Genomic DNA, 21,793 nt, shown 5'->3' with positions numbered 1-21,793 from the left:
GTCTTTCCCCCAGTGAATCTTCTTATGAAAGTTTTAAACAAACTCAGGACGTTCAAGGGTCAAGTGGCTCTAGTAGCCCCAGACTGGCCGAAGAGCAATTGGTATCCCCTAATTCTGGAGCTGGGCCTTCGTCCTCTTCGGATACCCAATCCCAGGCTCTCCCAGTCAGTACAAACGAAGACTGTGTTCGCTTCCTCAGGGATTCTCAAAAACCCTAACTTTATGGATTTCATGAAGTTTGCGGCAAAAAAGAGATGCGAATATTGACCCTCAGAATATTCTCTTCTTGGAATCCGATAAAAGGGATTCAACTTTGAGACAGTATGATGCTGCTGTCAAAAAGGTTAGCAATCTTCCTGAGAGAATCTGATATCAGAATCATGACAGTTAATTCAGCTATATCCTTCTTCAGATCCTTATTTGAAAAAGGTTTAGCAGCTAGCACGATTACGACAACAAGTCAGCCTTGAAAAAGATATTTCAATTTGGGTTCAACATAGACTTGACGGATTCCTACTTCTCGTCTATTCCTAAGGCATGTGCTAGACTTAGACCTTCTGTAAGGCCTACGTCAGTGTTCATGGTTCTTAAACGATGTTCTAAAGCTGGCTTCAGAAACCGATAATGACACATGCTCGTTTATAATGCTCTTGAGGAAAACCCTGTTTTTATTAAGCTTAGCTTCAGGAGCAAGAATTTCAGAACTGTCGGCTTTATCCAGAGATCCGGATCATATTCAATTCCTTCCCACAGGGGAAGTACTACTTTCTCCGGAACGTAGCTTTTTAGCAAAGAATGAAGATCCTTTGATGAGGTGGAAGGGAACCTTGGAAGGTACTACCCCTTCCACAAGATGTATCTCTTTGCCCAGTTACAACCTTACGAGCCTTTCTGTCCAGGACCTCCTCATCCTCATCGGGTCCCCTCCCTCTTTTAAGAGGGAAAAAGGTGGTACTTTATCCATTAAAGGCATCAGGCAGCAAATCCTGTACTTTATTAAGCAAGCCAATCCTGACTCTTTCCCGAAAGCACATGATGTTAGGGCAGTAGCCACCTCAATTAATTATTTCCAACACATGAACTTCGATGAGTTGAAAAAGTATACCGGATGGAAATCGCCGACAGTGTTCAAACGCCATTACCTTAAGTCCTTGGAAGCTCTGAAATTTTCAGCAGTAGCAGCGGGAAACATAGTTTCCCCTGATTCTAGTTATTTGTAGTAGAAGATTCAGTCCTCCTTTCTACTGCTTCACCCAACAGTTCGTCTATTCCTACCGTGTTCATTTACATTCACCTGGTGTCTTAGCTGCTTTTATGATAATGTAGTGGGTGCCCCTTAGTTTTTGCCAGGGACACTCACAGATGATTATGGATTTTGATCTCATGATGTTACCCCTTATTTTTATGCTAGGGGATACATCTCATTTATAATGGTTACGGGTTTTGTATATTAAGTCATATGCATTCCTTATACATTATCATTGTTGTTTAATTGTCATTTGATTACTTTAATTGCTATTATATTTTGATACATGCCTTTACACAGATACTATTTTGTTACATGTAAGCCAATTTACCTCTGTACATATGTAAATTACCTTATGATAAGAAACATGTTTAGAATTAAGGGTAATTTAAGCATATTTCTATTTTGTATCACTGTGTATTTGTATCTTTTTAGCAATTATATTTCTGTTTTTTTATATTTACATTATTTTTTATTTGAGACCTACTCTGATTTATTTTATTACTTTTGTTTACAATCTTGTGCTATTTCTCTGGTACGATTTCGCGCAGGCGACACGAGCTGAGCCCAGAAAAGGGATTTTTGACGTAAGGAAAAATCTATTCTGGGGCCCGATTGGCTCGTGTCGCCAGCGAAATCCCACCCTACCCATACCCATTCGCCCAAGATTGTCTGCTAACTTCAGGATGGCCACCAGAGGCGCAGCAGTCGCAGCATGGGATGGAGTAGTAGTAGTACGAGCTGCTCACTCTGTGGGTCGGCTCTCCTCATGGAGGGGGTTTTTTGTTGTGGGAGATTTCTATTGGTTTTTGGCTCGTGGTAGTGGTCTCACTCGCTAGTGTTCATACCGACACCCTCCTGGAGGGTGAGCGAGTCAGTTGTACTGACCTTTTTCTTTATTTTTATTTATTCTCTGGTATGTGTTAGTACATTTACCCTAGAAATAATAGATTAAAGGATATTTCGCTGCGACACGAGCCAATCGCCCAGAAATAGATTTTTCCTTACGTCAAAATCCCTTTATTATGAATGTATATTTCTTTTTTGTGTATTAATAAACCAAAAATATTTATTTATCATAATTTAATCATAAATGATGATCCCTTTGCTCATATATCGCAGCCTGGGGCACTGCTTGAGGCAAGATGGGGCACTCCTTCCTACACAATTCTCTCTCTCCCCTTCACTAACTCGGCTTATTACAGCGAATTTTCTTCTTCTGTATGTTTAGCAAGATGTTTTCCTTGTATTTTTCCTCTTTGGCATGATGAAATTCTTGCCCGAAACAAAGATAAACAAAGCGTAAATGCAAGAGAATGTCAGTGTGAAACTCGAAGGTGTATTCTTTTTTTTTACAAAGACAATTTAATAAATCATGATTATTATGAATTTCATATTCCATTTTGAGTATTAAAAAACCAAAACTTTGTTACTTATCATAAAGGCAGATCTCTTTGCTCAAAGATCGTAGCCTTGGGCACAGTGTGACGTGTGCTGTCAGGCAAGACAGGGGCGTTACTAAGCAACCCTTACCACGCAACCCTCCCCTCTCTCTTCACTAACTACGCGTATATTATGATATTCTGTAATAATACTTGAGCGATTTTTCTTCGTCTGTATGTTAGCGAGATGTTTTCCTTGTCTTTTCCTCATTGGCATGATGAAATTCTTGCTGAAACATGCATAAACATACGTAAAAGCAAGCAAATGTCAGAGGTGAAATGGAACGTGTAGACTACTTGAAGTCTGTGATCGCACTAAATCATGACTGGACTTGGTATAGCTGAGCCTGAAGTCTCCTTCTCGACTCAGGGAATGTCTACAGATGCCATTTCTCCCAATTTCTTTGACAATAATTATCAAAATTTACGATAATAGAAGAAATATTGAATTTTCTTGTACAGATCAATGTTTTAGGCTTATTGAGTTACGTTAACTAATTACCCTGTAACTACGAAAGTAAGAGGAATTTTGACGAAATATTTTGTATACGTATTCTCAATTGCCATATGAAGCTCCATGAATTTTTTCATGACTGCATTTTTCGCCCTATACCACCATATATAGGGGTTCCGGCCGGCCCCCTTAAGAGTGCTTACGTTCAACATGGGTCTCCAGCCCTTTGAGGCCTTGGGCAGTACAAATAGACAATTGTAGAATCCTGGAGTTAGTGGGTCCACCACTAACTCTTCTGCAAGAGGGACGAAACCTCTCTCAAAAGGGTGATGGATCTCTCTGAATCTTCTGAGTAGGCTTTCAAAACTATCGGAGAGCTTGAATGGAATATCGTTGCCTTTTCTTAAAACTTCTATGATCCAAAACTGCTGAAGTCTGGCTCCTACAGGTGCACGGAGGAATAATGCATCACTTTCTTGTGGAGGTTTTAGTTGTGGATTTCCTGATGGATCTTGGGATGAAGGGTACTCTACCCCTCGATCTAGGGTAGGATGTAGAGATTCCTCTGCCACGAAAGGGCTGAGCGCAAGTGGCAGGTGAAGGAAGTGAACTGGCAGTGGAATTAAGAGGACATTTAGTAGATTGTGTTCATTTCTTCTGCAGGGCAGATGAAACTTGAATCGCTGTGTCGTCCGGGAAAAGGTGCTTCTTGTCCAGGGGCTGGTAAAGCAAGGCGGACCTTTGTGTATGAGATACACCTTTGGAGGCAAAAGAGCACCAAAGTTCTCTTTTTTAGGATGCCTAGGGTAAAGATAGAAGCCAACTCTAAAGAACCTTTATACCTTTTTCTAAGCAGAAAATTACACCTGAAATGTCTGAAATAGAATCTTCATTTATCGTTGCACAATGCTTGATTTTGCCACCCAAAAGTTCCTACGATCCAGTCAAGGAAACTTATCACCTCGAAAATCCGATGTGGTGGTCTAATTCAGACGCTATAAACATTATCTGGGCTGAATTAAATGCTGACCTAGCAGTTAATAAGTCCGGAAAAGTCTCCCTGGGTGGAGACAGATACACCCAAAGAGAGCTTCTCCAGTCTCATAAAACAAAATGTGTTTTGTTTGGAAAGAGAGAGGAGGAAAATTAAAGTTAACTGTGCCTTACTCCCTCTTCTCCTCAAGCCAAAAGTTAATTTCTTTCAAAGCTTTATGTGCTCAAAAGGAAAGTATACTAACGTAGGCAACTTGAACGAATCCACTTAGTTGTCTCTCATGTAAGGAAACTGGCAAAGCTGGGGTCACTGGCCAAAAAGAGTCCCAAAATTCTCTACAAAGTAGTGACTTGTAGGCTGTGGAGAAGACTCCTTATCTTCTTTGTCACAAATGTTATGGCAACTTTCACTAAGGTTCGTGCCAGATGTTATGCGGCTGATAGCCCTACCTTAATGATGGACAGGTTCTAGCCCATAGACAAGGAAAACTCAATAGGTAAACACGTCTGAATTTAAAAATTTTTATTAAAAACTAAACTCTTCATTTAATATAACCAAACAAAGTAAATAAACGTGACTTAGGTGGCTCAGCACCCTAAACTTGGGCAAAATCTATGTGGCCACGCAACCACTCAAAAACACTGAGAATTTCAAAAAATTAAGTTCACTTTTTAACGAAACAAATGCCAATACATTTCTTAGAAGAATCTAAACATGTTCAGTAATGATCAAATTCAATTAGCCCAACGATTGCTACGAGAAGGAACGATTACTTACTATGTGCAATTCTGGTCAATCGCCGCCCTCCATGCTCAAGCTCGCACCATCACACCATGTTCAAGACCCGCAAGAGTTGTTACTCTACACGCTAATTAACAGAGAGAGATCGAGAACCACAGGAAAGGTGGTTTATAACCGAGCGGATTGGTTATAAATTTTAGTCCAGAATTTATTCTCTTTAAGAAGGAAACATTCCTTCGTTTTCATATAATTTATAAGATAACAAGAATTTAGTGATTAAGCAGTGAGGGAGGGAGGGAGGAGAGGCGATGACTAATAAATGTGTACATACAAAAAGGAACCATTTCATTGCAGCCGCCAATCTGCCTATATGTGGCAATTTGCCTTACATTGCAAGCAGGGAAAAGATGGAGGGGCGGAAAATAAGTCTCGGAAAATTCATGCACTAATTTTTTGTGACACTACTTCTTCTGGCGACGAAACAAGAGACAAGTTTGCTTGAGGTTGAACAGGAGGTACCGAAGACTGTAAATCCCAAAATACTCCCCTAACTTATTTAGAATGACTGCAATAGAAGGCTTAGTGACAGCCATAACTTGCAACACTGTTAGTTAAGAAAAGAAGTACCTGTCATTGTAGGTTGTTGAATGACTCCAGACTGCTTGAGAGGTGCCAATGGGTGCTTGGTCGCTGGTGGGAGCTCGGGGGCCAATGGGCACTCGTGGGAGCTATGACATTTATGGGCAACCTTGGGGCATTCATTCATGGGAGCTGTGGCATCAATGGGCACTTGGGTGCCAACGATAGGAAATCCTGTGCCAATGGGCACTCATACGCTGATGGACACTCCTGCACGAGTGCGTGCTCTTCAAACCTAGATATATTCTACACCATTGTGCGCTCTTGAAATACAGGTGAAACAGGGGGTAAGACAACCTGTTCTTCTGTGTAAGAAGGAGAAACAGGCTTACAGGTGTCTTACACCTCTTAGCACTCGTGGAATGAACTGGAGAGGGAAGGACAGGAGGATAAGGATCCAGTGCCAATGGACGCTCCAAACCTTTTCTGTGTGCAACCTCCTCAGAGTGTCGTCTAGAGGATGACTTCCTTGACAAGGAACAAGATTTAGCTGAGGGAATCCTCTTGCTATGGTGTCCTCTTGAATTTTGGCCTAGCCTAACTCCTTTCTTTCTCTATAAAAATGAATAATCTACCACCTGTACGCTTTCTCCAACTCCAGTACACTCCAGAAATCACCTTAAAACACCAGCACCACAAGACTTACGACCCAAAAAACAACTCCTACCAGACAGAGAGCTCTCCCCTACCAACCACACACCACCAACACGTGCTTTCTACTGCCCCGTGTTAGTGTTTACATCCTGCCGACGCCGCCGCCATCTTGTCTATGACGTCACAGCCTATTGACGTCACAACACAACTTAAATACATCAACAGACACCTTCTAGAATCTACCACATGTTGTCTATATATAGGACACCCACCATATTTCAACAATGCATAAAATACCCATAACAATTATACAATATATAATCACACTTATCTATACCCATAACAATTATACAATATATAATCACACTTATCTCTTTCTCCCTCCCCTCCGACTGTTTCCTAACCTAGTATTCCCCTCTTAATTTCCTTCGTCCTCCAACTCTTTGACCCTCTACATAATTTCTAATACATTCCCCTGAAACTCCTGCTTTAGTGCAAAAACAAAAAATCATCTACGTGTGTACACAAAATGCCTTCCAATTTATTGTCTTTTTCCAAAAGAATATATTAGGTTCTAGTCTACTTCTCTCACCTTGAAGCTCCTTCACTACTTTCACCCACATTTACAATACCATGCTTTTGCTGCATCCTTGAGCCCATAGACTGTTTTCTTCAACTTCCATAATCCCCTCCAACCATCTTCCCTTGTGGCTTCAAGTACACCTTCTCTTTGTATCTCGTCACCTTGTAAATATGCAGTTTTGACATCCAATGTATAACAATTCCAATTTTTCACCTTTATTATGGTTAGACAGAATTTTAAAATTTCAGCATTGCATGTGGGAGCATCCTTTTCCCACTCAGCCATTTCTTCTTCAAACCCTCTAGCTACCAATCTTGCTTTACATATCCTTTCCCCCCCTTTTATCTTTTCAGTTACTATCCATCTTGTAGATATAGCTTTTTGTCCAACATCATTTACCTCCTCATATACCTGGTTATCTCTCCAACTTAGAAGTTCTTTTTCTTTAGCTTCCATTATGCTTCTATTTTCAAATCCCAGCAACACCTCCTCTTCATCTTCAATTTTTTCTACCTGACTATAATCCTCAAGTTAACCCACCCTTTGTCACCTGACTGTGAGTCTCGTATATTGTACGAATCAGCCCATGCTTGCTTGATCTTTTTCCTGCAAGACCTAAAATAGTCCATTCATTCTACTTGTCCTGTATCATTGTTTATAGCCCTAACTCTATTTCCCTTTTTGAATTTTGGTATCTCTTCCATTAACTCGCTTTCTATTGACCCACTTTGCCGTTATCTTCCACTGTTTCCTCTATCACCTCTCTTTCTATAGTCTCTTCTGTGTCTGCATTCCTTCTCTCACCCATTATCTCCTCTCCTTCCAGCCAATCTTTACTTTCCCTTCATTTGGGCCATCTGACCTACCTTCACCCCATGGGATTTATCTATTCTAGCCGATATCTCTTCTGTATCTGGTGATCGTCGTTGAATCCTTGTCACATGTATCCTAGCTACTTCTCTTAAAGAATCCCCATGTTTGACTATTATTGTTTTTCCCCGATACTCCCACTACTGAGCAGGTCCTCTCCATTCATTTTCATTTTCCCCTCTTATAGAATACCTCATCTCCTACCACTGCTTCTTCAAATTTATGTTCTCTGATGTTTTTTGTTTAGCGCTATTCTTATTTTATTACAGGACTCATTTTTTTATAAATGCTTTCTCTGGCCTTGTGCATTGCATTCATGTGTCCCTTACCATACCCTCTTCCATCCCTTTTTCTCTGCTTGCAGGACTAGAACTTTCTCTCCTATTAGGTTAGGCAGTGAAGGGTTTTTTCCAAATACTAATTGGTTGGGAGAGAAACCTCCATTATTCATTAAACAGTTCCTAGCACTCACTACCCATTTCAAAGCTAGGGACCAATCTACTTCCTCTTCCTCCATCATCTTCCTTACACTTCCCTTGATCATGCCTACGGTCTTTTCACATAATCCGTTGCTCCACGGAGATTCTGATGCTGTGGCTAATACTTTAATAATTTCCATTTTTCTGCCATCCTCCTTACTTTTTCATTTTGAAATTCTCCCCCATTATCTGACAATATTTTGGAGGGTGCTCCAAATATAGCAAACCAGCACTCAAAAGTATCTTTATTATAGTTTCTGGTTTCTTATCTTTTATCCAACAGGCCTGACAATACTCGTTGCCATATCCACTATTACCAAGAACTTTCTCTCTTCTATCTCTCCCACATCCATCGCTACGACTTCATTGAACGTTTTACTCCAAGAAAAGCTAACTACGGTTTGGCGGGGTTTTCGGGTTTCTTTTGTATTTTTTTACAAACCTCACAATTTTTAATCAGTTCCGTTAGTAACTTTCTTATTTTCTCTTTTTCTTTTTCGATTAACCCATTACTCCATTGTGCTTCCTCTGTTAGCTTCATATTTTATCTCCACTTCCATGACCAAACTGTAAATGTAATTTCTTCATTGTGTTCTTAATTTCCCTCGATTCCTTTCCCTTCCAACCCTCCAGTAATAATTCTTCTACCTTCCTCCTCCTTATAGGCACTCTTAAATGACCCTGTTCGTCTTCTCTTAACTCTACTTTCATTCCCCTAATACTTCTACTATGACACAATTTTCTTTTCAAATTTAGGGTCATACCCATTTTACTCATGGTTTGCTTACCTATCAGCCAGGGTATATCACCTTGCAGAATTTCCGTCTTCAAATAAAACTTTCTGTTTTTTAGTATCACAGGTATTTCTATTATTCCTCTGGACTTATAAGATGTCTACCAAATTAAACACTTTATTAGACTCTGTCCTAGTGTCCCTCATTCTCCTCAACTCTTCCTGACTCAAATCCATGACAATACGTGCTAGTCACAATTCCCCGCAAACTGTTGATTTACACCCTGTGTCCAAAATTGCATCACCACCTCCCATGATGCTCCACTATTTTATTAACTTCTCCTCTAAACTCTTCTCTTCTGTCCCCATTTTCTGTTTTTACCTTATTTTCTTCTAGTCTTGTTTCAGTTTTCTTCCTATTATGAAATTCTGAGGACAATCCCTAGCCCAATGCCATTCTGAGCTGCATATTGCACATACTGTTACCTTCCCTTCTTTGTTTATAGGATTTCTACCACCCCTTCCTCGGTTCCATCTTCCCCGATATCTTTGGTCCTCCCTCCTCCCAGAACTGGCATTGCCTTCTGACGAACCCCACCATTCCCGTTCCTCTTTAGTCCCTTAATCCCTCAAATAAGTCTTTTCATTGTTTGCGACACTGTTCCGTACTCTAGCTTTTCTTGCCCACAAGCCGATAATACCATTTGTTTTTGATTTCCGTGAGATTTGCTTGCTCTATTACATGATACCCCTTGACTTCGCCTTCAAGCGCGCCTTTCCCCATTGCTCTTTCACCTCAGATGCTGCCTTCTCGTATATAATTAAATAGTCCGCCATATTTTCACTAGATTCTCTTCTTATTAGAAGGTATCTTTTTATTCTACGTAATTCTCCATTACCGAGTCTTTTAGATAGGCTTTATCTAGTTTCTCTAGGATTAACTTTGACCCTCTGTACCAGTAAGTTTATCTTTATCTAATGCTTCCACTAGCTCTCGGGCTTTCCCTTTTAAGCTCATTCTCATTTCTATCGCCGGGTATTTTGATATCTTCTCCATACAACAATAGCCAATCTTCGGCTTGACCTTCCATTCTTTGTATTCTTCTTTGTATCCGCTAAACCTAGGACATTCCCTTCTCCATCTAGTAGTCTCCCTTTGTTCACTGTCGGATCCAGGCATCTTTGATCAACCACGCTCTGCTACCAGTTTGAATTTTGGCCTAGCCTAACTCCTTTCTTTCTCTATAAAATGAATAATCTACCCACCTGTACGCTTTCTCCAACTCCAGTACACTCCAGAAATCACCTTAAAACACCAGCACCACAAGACTTACGACCCACAAAAACAACTCCTACCAGACAGAGAGCTCTCCCCTACCAACCACACACCACACGCTGCTTTCTACTGCCCCGTGTTATTGTTTTACATCCTGCCGACGCCGCCGCCATCTTGTCTATGACGTCACAGCCTATGACGTCACAACACAACTTAAATACATCAACAGACACCTTCTAGAATCTACCACATGTTGTCTATATATAGGACACCCACCATATTTCAACAATGCATAAAATACCCATAACAATTATACAATATAATCACACTTATCTATACCCATAACAATTATACAATATATAATCACCTCTAAGCCATCATAATCTTGAGAAAGTCGTTCTGGTGAAGCTGTGGTCCTTGGCCAGAAAGAGTCCCAAAATTCGCTACGAAGTAGCAACTTATAGACTATTGGAGAAGACTCCTATCCTCTTCTTCTTTCACCGACAAAACAGGAGACAAGTTTGCTGGAGGTTGAACAGGAGGTACCGAAGACTTCATAAATCCCAAAATAAGTGGCTGCAATAGAAAGATTAGTGACAGCCATAACTTGCTACTCTGTCGGTAAAACAAAAGAAGTACCTGTCATTATAGCTTGTTTAATGACTCCAGACTGCTTGAGAGTGCCAATGGGTGCTCGGTCGCTTGTGGGAGCTCAGGCATCTAGGCACTCGAGGGAGCTGTGGCATCAATGGGGGCTCAGGTATTCGTGGAAGCTGTGGCGCCAATGGGCGCTTGGTTGCCATCATGTTCTCTGTATTACATTGGGCTCCAGAACGATAGGGAAATCCTGTGCCAATGGGCACTCATACACTGATGAAGCTCCTGCACCAGTGCATACTCTTCAAGCCTAAAGATATTCTGCACCCATTGTGCACTCTTGAAATACAGGTGTGAAACAGGGGGTAAGAAAACCTGTTCTTCTGTGTAAGAAGGACAAACAGGTGCTGATGGGCTTACAGGTAGGTGTCTTACACTTCATAGCACTCGTGGAATGAACTGGAGAGGGAAGGACAGGATAAGGATCCAGCGCCAGTGGATGCTCCAAACCACATTGGCTCCCAGTAAAAGCAAGAATAGAATACAGGCGGTCCCCGGGTTACGACGGGGGTTCCGTTCTTAAGACGCGTCGTAACCCGAAATCGTCGTAAGCCGGAACGACGTTCTTGAAAACATGTCCACAGGGAAAATTTCACTACTAATTTGCAATTTTTCTTAGGGCCGTATCTCTAAAATTATCACTAATTTACTTTTTTCATGTGCAACACTGTGTATTCACAAATTTACTGTATATTTTTCATTAAAATACAAGAGAGAGAGAGAGAGAGAGAAATAACTCCTTAGGTTTCAATAGATTGAAATGAATGTCTGTAGGCACTTTTTCCCCCTCCCATAAATACATATATTTCTCCGAGAAGAGAGAAAGAGAAGACTGTGCAATTATGTTTGTCTGTCTATCAATTCTTTTGCTGAGAGCGAGAGAGATAAAAGGAAGAAATAGAAACACCAAATGTATGACAAGTATCTTGTGGAGAGAGAGAGAGTTGTTTAAAAGAGAGAAATGGAATGATTATTGTATTTAAAATACTCAGATAGAATTTTGTCTTGTATATTATTGGAAAATTATTAATGGATAAACTTATTACATACACGTCCATAAGGAAAATGATCTCATCTCAGTAAGAGAGAGAGAGAGAGAGAGAGAGAGAGAGAGATTACATAAAACCATTAAATTCGTTGACCATTGTATGGGGCATTGTTTTAAGCTTGAGTGTCACTCGAGTTGAGAGTGGGGAAATTGATACAGAAAAGACAAAGGGAAGAATTTTCTTTTGAAATTATTTATCGTATTATTTTACTATTTCTAATTATTTATTATTATTATTATTATTATTATTATTTTTGAAAATATATAACACGTGCATCTAACCCATAAAATTCTCTCATCTCAGTAAGAAAAGAGGAATTTCCTTACAAGTGAAAAATGGAAAGGTCATTTTTCATCTCTAAAATACGACATTTTATAGAATTTTGTAATTAGTTTTATTATTATTATTATTATTATTATTATTATTTTATTATTATTAAATAACTGAATTATCAATAAACATTTTTACATACCAGTACCATAAAAAATTCTTTCATTTCGGTAAAAGAGAGAGAGTGTTTATCTCTCTTTGTTTCTAACGCTTCCAGCGAAAGAGAGGGAGGGGGGCGTTACCACTATGACTCATTATTTTACCTTGTGTGCAAGAGAGAGAGAGAGAGAGAGAGAGAGAGAGAGAGAGAGAGAGTTAAACCTTAATTAAAAAGTGACATGGATAGATTAGTACGTATTGTTTTTTATTTCTTTAAAATACTATCACATATGAATTTTGTAATTACAGTTATTATTATTATTATTATTATTATTATTATTTGAAAGTATTAAAAACAAATAGTACAAGTACATAAAAAAATCTCGAGTCTCAGTAAATGAGAGAGAGAGAGAGAGAGGAGAGAGAGGGGGGGGGGGGAATGAATGCAGGACCACTGATTGCAAACACTGCAGCTCTCCCCCAGCTCTTCCCCCTTTTGGCTGTCACAGAACAGATATTATATCTGACAGTTTTAGTACCTGGAAAGGTTACAGAAAAGACTGGGATTTCCTTCATTCTTCGATAATTTTTTAAATATAAGCTAAAATCTTACTAATTCACTATGGTGTTCTTTAATGAATTTATATTATTGCTGTAATAAATTAATATTAATATTGAAAATAGTAAATCATTTATTTATCATACTAAAAAAAACACCTACATCTTTGTAGTACTAGAGAGAGAGAGAGAGAAAATTATAGTGATTATTTTCTTGGAAAATACAAAGAGAGAGAGAGAGAGAGAGAAACTGTGCTAAACTATAAAGGATTCTTATCTTATCATAATATGTGTTTTTAAAAGCATCATAAACTCAGAGCGTCGGAAGCGTCAGCGTCGTAACCTCGGAACAAGCGTCGTAACCCAGGGCGGATTTTTCAATGAATATTTAAGAAAAAGCGTCGTAACCTCGGAACATCGTAAGCCGGACACCCGTCGTAACCCGGGGACCGCCTGTACAAGATATTTCTTACTGTCTTTAAAGCACTAAAATATGGTGAACCAACATATCTGAGGAACTGCTTAAGCTTCTTTTAACCTGATATGAATATTGTGATCAGACATGCAAGTGAAGCATATACGTAGGGCTATTTGAACCTAGAGCAAATTGTAAGTCAGGTGAGAGAGCATTTGAACATTGCAAACCAAGACTACAACAAAAATACCGCCTGAAGTGAAGATCATACAAAAAGAAAGCATATTTTTCAAAAAAAAAGACTAAAGACTGTATTCAGCAGTAGCTATGATACTGACACTAAAAGACAATGAATAAAATGTAAGAAGCAACTTATTTTTGGAAAAACGTACAAGGGCCCACCAGAGAGGGAATCATCCCTATGGAGGGCTGTTCATATAGTTAAACCAAACAAAGTGAAACAATAATAGTAAAAATATCTTACCACAAATACTAGACCCTTAATGAACCAAGCCGCTTCTCTCAAACCAAGCAGCAGGGTTTTTTCAAGAAAAAATACCAATCACAAGTTGGTAAGATTTTTTCAAAATCTTACATAGCTGTCTACATACTGACAGCGACACAGACGGTTGAGTGGGCAAGGGGATTTGAAAAGAAGAGGATGAAAAGTAAAAGTAATACAGCAGGGGGTGGGGCCCCCAAAAGAATGCTGGAAAGGACCCAATTTGTATCATCTATAGCACACCGTACAAGGACACCATAGAAGATTCCATCTTATGGTAGTGCAATTGGATTGAATATTGTGAAATTGGTTGTAAGTTATGTGAAGACCAATAACATTTAGGAAATGGCAATCAGGACCGTTTAATGCTTCATACTAACAGATTATGATTATCTACAGGTTGATAAAACTGGGCTGGAAGAGTATAAAACAGAGGTACTATGCAGGAAAGTTGAAAGAAATGGAAGCAGAGAAGAAAGCTGAAGAAAGACACGAGAGCTGCGACAAGCAGCTGGCTCCCACTTTAATATGCTTCAAAATTATGCTGAAACCAGAAAGGGAACTGATATCGTGAAAGTATAGTGTTGTAATGCTGTGAAGGGAAAAGTACTTCTTCGTGGGAAATTATCACTGACAGCAGTGCGATGGGTTGCATCAAGTACATGCCCTCGTTATCTATTCTAGCGCTATTTTTGTGCTGAACACAAGAGATTATGTGTAGGTTAATGAATATGGATGTAAATTTTCATGTAGCTTGGATATTAAAGACTATTATACTTATTAAGTGAAGCTTGAATGTTTTATACCCAAAATACCTTATCTACCAACCAAAAATTTCTTTTTCAGGAACATGCATATACAAGTAATCTAACAGCACTCTTGGGATTTTAGCATGCTCTTGCTAGACAAAGAACTTGCAGGTAAATAAGCTGTATGGGTTTATTTGGGATCTTGTACTTTTTTATTTTACTATTTTACCTAAGTGTTTTACTAATATGTTGACATTTTTCTCATACTTATTTTACAGTATATTAACTTGAGAGCTGAAGAGCATCCGTAAATAGAGATGGTAGACTGTAATCTTATGGAGAATTTTTTGTCAACCAACTGGTGATCCCCTGTAGTAACTGAAACAAATGGCTCTCTTAGAGGACCATGGAGGTCAGTATTCATTCCAGATATTCAGTATCTTCTTAAGTGTGACTCGGTAAACATTTCTCTTGCTCTGCCCATATAGGGTAAATTCTCAGTCCTTTATTTCTGGTGAAGAGTCAGCCAAGCTTGGCCACTTAAAACATTTTAGTGGACAGCCGTTCTTAAGATATGAGAGTCCTTCCTCTTAAAGGGACAGGTTAAAGTACATTAGATGGTATAGGGACAGTTCTAAGTGCAAATTTCCTTACTGGAGACTGCATACAGACAGTCATTTACCTTAGTTTCACTGTACTATACATATTTTTCACTAGGCACTTTATGTAAATTTTTGTATTTTTAATTAGTGTTTCCACATAGGCATTCAAGTTTTCTTGAACCCTATTATAGTAGTACTATATATACATATGAATCATCTCAAAGCACTATATGTATACATTGCGGTCTGGGAAATCATCATCAGTGACATATTAATGCATGCATACGATAAAAAGATATTGGTGGCAAACTGTACAAGCTCAAGAAAATTCACTGCATTAACCATTTGCAATGAGAACCTTCATTTAGCCCAATAAATTGCCTAAAACATTTTGCATTATGCTCTGGGCCACTTCATTCTATTAACAGTTGTACTGTAGGTGCAATGAGATGATTTCTAGATGATTTTTGACTGCTAATGTATACTACACAGTACTAATCCTTTTCCACATCTTGCACTGGGGACTAGTTTTTTGGGCCACCATTAAACATGTCTTTTGTATGCAGAAAGGAATGTAGTGTCTTTTGTTTGCAGAAAGGAATGTAGCAAGATTTTTAACAAATGTAGCCTTCTTACTCATACAACTAACCACCCAATATACATTTCCTCTTCCATCTTTTAACCACTATATACAGGAATTTTATTAATGTAGTGTTACCAATGGTAGTTAGAGGATACCTTGGAGCAGACCTCATTGAGGTTTCTGCTGCTCCCTTGGCTAAAGCATCTGCTTTTTCATTCCCAGCAATTTTAGAGTGACCAAGAACCAAGCACAACTTTATCTGAAATATCATTGATTGGCTCTCACAAATCAGATCTTTAATATTTACAGCCAGAATAGAACAATGAGCTTCAGATCCAAGTGCTGTCAATAAACCCTTGAAATATGAATTTTGTTTAATTTCTCACCTTTCCATTCCCATTAACTCATTTCTAATTCATACTGCATCCTTGATTCCATAGATTTCAGCAGATGTAGCATTCAATGGTATGAAGGAAAGATATCAGTGTAACTGGCAGTCTTTCATGCTTTAATGGTTGAGTCAGAAACGAGGTGTAACTTTGCCAGTGACATATCCAGGAGTTTTTCATTTGACCACCCAGTTGAGATGCAGCTTTTATGACCATTCCTGTTCAATACTACTGATTTTTCCCACCAAATAGTTATACTAGAGTTATGTTTCTTTTCTGGGCTCAGCCGTTTCGCTCCGTGAAATACGTTCCTTTAGCGCTATTTCTAAGGTAAATTATTGCTAAAATACCAGAGAACTGCTAAATTGGACATGCCAGAATATTCTGACTCGCTCACCCTTTCTAAAAGGGTGTCGGTATGAATCTGGGGCGAGTAAAAAACACTACCACAGCAGCCTCTCCATTCAGCCTTTTCCACATCAAAACCCTTTAGAAAAGGGGAGCCATGCTACAGCTCACTCCCTGCTACCGCGAAGGTAGCGTCAGGGTCAACATTCCTTTGATAGCAATTCCGAGAGCTGCACGTTATTTTTGCGTTCTGTTTTTATCTGCCTTTTTGGCTTGTGTTTGTTAGCTATGGATCGTCAATCTGCCTCCCCATCCAAGTTAAGTACTGGTTTTTTTGTTCGGCCACTATTTAGGAGTGATTTTGAACCCTTGTGGTTCTTTTATTTAGGAGGGTTTTGTCTGGCGTCGCCTTCGCTGACGATGCTGGGCGCCGCCCATTACGCGTTCCCCCCCTTTTGTGTCGTTTCGGTTTTGCGTGGTCTTCCTTACTTCGTGAACCGAGTTGTATATCAGTACTCTTATTTCCCTTTTCTTGGATGGCAGTTTTTGTCGATCGTGTATATGTTTATGTTTATATTTTTGTTTATTTCGTGCTTTTCACGGGGGTTTCCTTTCAAGCACGTGTCTTTGTTTCGTGCCTCATCAGGTACCCACCGTTATAGTCTTTTTTACTACTCATTATGATTTTGTTTTATTTCTTTTTCGTTATCATGCCTACCTCTGCCGTTCGGTTTACTTATATCGTTACGGCATTAGGCCATTCTGGTTTTGTCCTGGTTAGGGACATCCTTATCGGGTGGTCCTACCTGGCTGTTAGCTCTGTTTTTTATAGTTTTATGTTTTTTCTGTTTCCCTTCCCATGTCCCCCCCCCCCCCCCCCCCCCCCCCCCCCCCCCCCCGTGTTAGTATATGATTTTACATTACTTTTAAGTATTTTATTGTTTATTTGTGTATTATTTATGTATGTTTTCCTTTGGGTGATCGTGTCGGCTAGCCTACCACTGCGCCTCCCTCGCGATCCAGTAATCACGGGGAGCCGCTGGGTCACGTGATCGTCACCCCTACTGACCCCCCCTTTTCCCCCTCCGCTCGGGGCCCCCACTGGGTGGGTGCTTCTCTTGCTCAGGTTGTCGCTGACGACTGACCCGAGTCTCTGTGGGGGGATGTGAAGGGGGCCCCTTCAGGCCTTAGGTCAGTGGGTGTCACTTCTCAGCCAACCTTCTTTGGAGTTGGCGGTAGTCTGAGCGTGCTCGGCTTCTCCCGCCTCTGAATGTTTTCACCCTCCCGCCTTAGACATTCCCTCCCCGCCCATGGCGGGTTTTTGTTCCAGCCTCTCCGGCTTCGTCGAGGGTTTTGTTTTCGGAAGGTTGTGTACCTTCTTAGGCAGAGATTTTAGTATAGAATTTTTATTTACTTATTGTTTCGTTTTATTAGTTCTTTGAACCTCCGGGTTCATTGCCGCCCGGGGTAGCCCGTTGCTAGCGCCTTTGTATTTCATTCTCCCTGATCGGGTAGCTTCAATAGGAGGTTCCGGGTTACCCGGAATGTATTGTCCTCCGAGCTACCACGGTTCCGAGTTGATTTTTATGCGCTTAGCACGAGTTCCCGGGATGCATATTTCTATTTAGTATGGGTCACTCCGGCTCAATATAATTTTTCCTTGAGCGACTCATATCTTGTTACATGGCGATACTCATGTATCATTATATTTACAGGCCACCCAATGTCTGGTTCCCGGCTGTAATGCCGTCCTCCAGGATCCTTACGGGCACGATGTTTGCCGGGGCCATGCCCCCTGCGCTGTGCTGTTAGAGAACTCCGTAGTATGGCATCATGAAAACTGCTTTAATTGCTACGACTTGGTAACTCGGGTTACTTCTTCGGTAAGTCACCCGTTCCCTGCGCCTCTACCTTTAATGTGGTCTTTGTAGTAATATTGTATCTTACTGAACTTTTAGCCCTATCGTCTCCGATAGCATAGTTAGTTAAGCTCAAGGTTAACATATTTTATTTCTTACAGGCGGATCAGTCTGCAAGGGATGCTGCTCTCTCCACCCTCAAGGTTTGGGTAGGAGGGTTTGGACGGAATGTTGGGAAGTCGAAGCCTTACATCCTTTCCCAGGACATGGCGGCTTTAATCTTCCCGGCAGGGAAACAAACCGCCTACGTGGTCCCAGAAGTTGCAGCTCCCATAATTGATACTATTCAAGAACTGGTATGGCAACAAGAAGACGAGGAGTTACCAGAGCTTGTGTTGGGAGGAGTGCCAATTCCGATTACGGAAGATGTACCCATTCCACATGATATGGGTATTGGTAAGAGCGTTGATGAGGCTAGCCTTCTAAGTCCTCAAGGTCATTCCTAGAGTACTTCTAACTCTTCCTCTCCTTCTTCTTCTAAATCATTCCAGGGTTTCACCGGGGGTTTGCCTCCTTCTAGGTTGCAACCCTCCTCGGTGATACCTAAAGTGAAAAAACTTCAGGCAAAAACACTGCAAAAAAGAGCTTCAGTACCAAAAACATCATATGGCAGCCTCCCTAAAAATGTTCCGACATCCCATACCGGAGATGCTAAAACCAGGCAGAAGTCCCTGTCGAAGCCCTCTAAACCAAGGTCAAAGAATGGGAAATCTTACCATTCCCCTTCGAGCCCTTTACCATCAATTTCTAAGGGCCTGATACCTCCTAAGGTACCAGAGGAGAAGGGGTATCCCTCTCCTGCTGGGCAGGACCTGTTCAACACGAATATTTTAAAACAGGTCAATAACCTAGGATCCTTAGTCAGTATGGTTACAGCAAGGTTTGAGGAGGTAATTAAGAGACTGGGCGCTCAGGAGTCTCTAATTGCGGGTCTTCAGCAGGGTGCAGCAGGTTCGGCCCATCCTAGTAACCTAGTGCAAGGCCAGAGTATGCCGAACGGTTCCACTCTCCCTCCCTTTCATCCAAGTAAACCTTGGAGGGTAGCGAACTTCGATCCGTACATTAATGGGATGTTAACAATAGAAGGCTGCAGTACCCGAAGACTCAAGGATTTCGAGTTCTTCCCCGCAGGCTTACAGCCCCCTTTCATCGGCTATGTCCGGCTTACGGTGGCTGCTCTTGTTAGGGAGGATAAGGTTCCGAAGGAAACTGTCATCCTTTCCAGGGACCAGGCTCAACAATCATAGGTTCGCAGTTTGGAGGAGTGGAACAGCGCGAACACTAGGATCACAGCCTTTAAGAGCCCGTTCAGTATGTTCACGACAGACGAAGAGAACCCATTACCTTTTACAACTAAGGTGGCGGAGCTTACTCTTCAAGCAGTGACATGTGATGAGCCCATGCCCCAGCTTAGAGAAACAGACCCTACATCACTGCTTCTTCCGAGCAGGGAGGATTTGTTGGTAGATCTGCCTGCAACCTTCTCTGTGGGGAAGCTTAAGCCGGATTGTGCAATCACTATGTTCAGTGAACGCCTTCCTAGGCTGTCGGATGCTCTAATTCAAACAGAGTTCGATGCTAGGTCACGTCTTGCAAGGTCTCTTAACTCGTTAGTGATGACCGAGACGGCATCGCTTGAGTACGCACAGGAGCCACTGTTTAAGGTTTTCGCAAAGTCATTACTGTTGAGCATGCATTGCGATCTGTATGATTTTGCGGTGACTAGGAGAAATTGCAGGAAGCATGTCCTACCGAAGCTACGATTAGGCATGAACCGAACAAGCTTCTGGCTTCCTCAATTTGGGGCGCAGATCTATTCCCGCCCTCGGTGGTTAACGAGGTTCAGCATGAGGCAGCACGCCTGAACCAAAGCATCAGGTTACCCTGGGGTACTATTCCATATAAAGGAAACCAGAGTCCTCCTCCTCAGGTTTGAGGCCAAGGAAGAAACAAAGGAGATTCCAACCTTTCCAACCAGCTCAACAACAAGCTTTAGTCCAGGCTGTACCAGTACAGCAAGTACCACAGCCTTCGACCTCCAAGGCACAGCCTCAGCATCAATTGGTTCTGTTGGCCCCGTCTCCTACCCAACAAGCTCCAACACCGTACGCAATGTCGCCTGCCTTTAACCCAACCTTGAGTCTCGGCATTTCAGTTTCCTTTAACAGGTTTGGGAGGGGTGGCAGAGCAAGGGGTTCCTTTTGCCAACGTGGCAGAACCAGAGCCTCCGGCCGAGCTAGGGGTACAAGAACAGGAAGAGGGACAAGACCCTCATCCTCTCAATGAGGACTCTCAGGTAGGAGGCAGGCTGTACCACTTTCGTCATCGTTGGGGGTTCAGCAATTGGGCAAAAAGCATAGTATGCAGGGGCCTAGGCTGGAGTTGGATCGAAGGTCCTCCTCCACCCAACACCTTCTATCAAGAACCAACACAGGAGTTGGTAGACTACTCCCAGGAGCTTCTCCAAAAGGGAGCAGTGTTGAGAACCAGGAAAACTGAAGTTCCAGGGACGCTTGTTCAGTGTCCCGAAAAAAGGCACCGACAAGAGAAGGGTGATCTTAGACTTGTCCCGTTTAAACTTGTACATTCGTTGCGACAAGTTCAAAATGCTGACCATCTCTCAGGTGCGAACCTTACTTCCCCGTGGGGCCGTCACCACCTCTATAGATCTTACAGACGCCTACTATCATGTCCCGATAGCTCGGCACTTCCGTCCGTTTCTAGGCTTCAAATTAGGGAAGGAAGCCTTCTCCTTCAAAGTAATGCCCTTCGGGCTCAATATAGCCCCGAGGATTTTTACGAAGCTAGCAGAGTCGGTGGTGCAGGAGCTAAGGTCTCAGGGTATAATGGTAGTAGCGTATCTGGACAATTGGCTAGTGTGGGAGATGGACAAGGACAAGTGTATGAAAGCCACGAAAAAGGTCATGACTTTCCTAGAACACCTAGGGTTCAAAATCAACAGGGGCAAGTCCCGCCTGTCTCCAGAGTCAAGGTTCCAGTGGCTAGCTATCCAATGGGACTTGGATTTGCATACTCTTTCCATTCCATCGGCAAAGAGAAAGGAAATTGCAAAGGCGACAAGGCAATTCTTGAAATCCAAAAAGACGTCCAGGAGAAGCCAGGAGAGGATCTTAGGCTCTCTCCAGTTTGCTTCCGTGACAGACGTCCTGCTGAAGGCCAAACTCAAGGATATCAATCGAGTTTGGCGTTCGAAGGCCATTGCAAGGTTCCGGGACAGGCTTGCTCCGTTGCCAGCCATCCTGAAGAAACTATTTCGGCCTTGGTGGAAGGTATCAAACTTGGCGAAGACAATTCCGCTGCAATTTCCTCCTCCGTCCTTAGTGGTGCACACGGATGGGTCTCTGACGGGTTGGGGGGGATACTCGCAGTACGAGAAGGTTCAGGGGACGTGGTCAACTCAGTTCCAGAAGCTCCACATCAACATCCTGGCTGTGTTTCTTACGTTGAGGAAACTTCGCCCGCCAAAGGGGACACATATCAGGTTGGTTCTCGACAGTGCAGTAGTAGTGCACTGCATAAAC

The sequence above is a fragment of the Macrobrachium nipponense genome, chromosome 23 (assembly GCF_015104395.2).
Source record: "Macrobrachium nipponense isolate FS-2020 chromosome 23, ASM1510439v2, whole genome shotgun sequence".
NCBI lineage: Eukaryota > Metazoa > Arthropoda > Malacostraca > Decapoda > Palaemonidae > Macrobrachium > Macrobrachium nipponense.
Note: the sequence above shows the minus strand (reverse complement) of the source record.